We start from the raw sequence: 330 nt of genomic DNA on the forward strand, positions 1-330 counted from the left end.
CACCACAAACGGGTACGCCACAGCGTCGTTGAAAGCGATGTAAGACGCTCTACGTAGCTGCACTGATTGCAAAGTGAATGTCTGTTCCTACAATCCAACTTAGATGTGTCTACTGCAATGTACCGGTTAGTAGTGTCTTCAGGTAGTGACAAGATTGTTTAGCTCTGAAGTTTATATATGTACGCATATTCCGGATAGCGCTCGATGTGAACGTTGTCAGATAGCAACACCACGAACAACACCAACACTAACACTAGCACTAACACCGGTAACAGCACTAGCACCAGCACCAGCACTGGGTCTATAACTAACATCATCACCGGCGATGTG

The sequence above is a fragment of the Teleopsis dalmanni genome, chromosome 2 (genome assembly GCF_002237135.1).
Source record: "Teleopsis dalmanni isolate 2A chromosome 2, ASM223713v2, whole genome shotgun sequence".
Taxonomy (NCBI): Eukaryota; Metazoa; Arthropoda; class Insecta; order Diptera; family Diopsidae; genus Teleopsis; species Teleopsis dalmanni.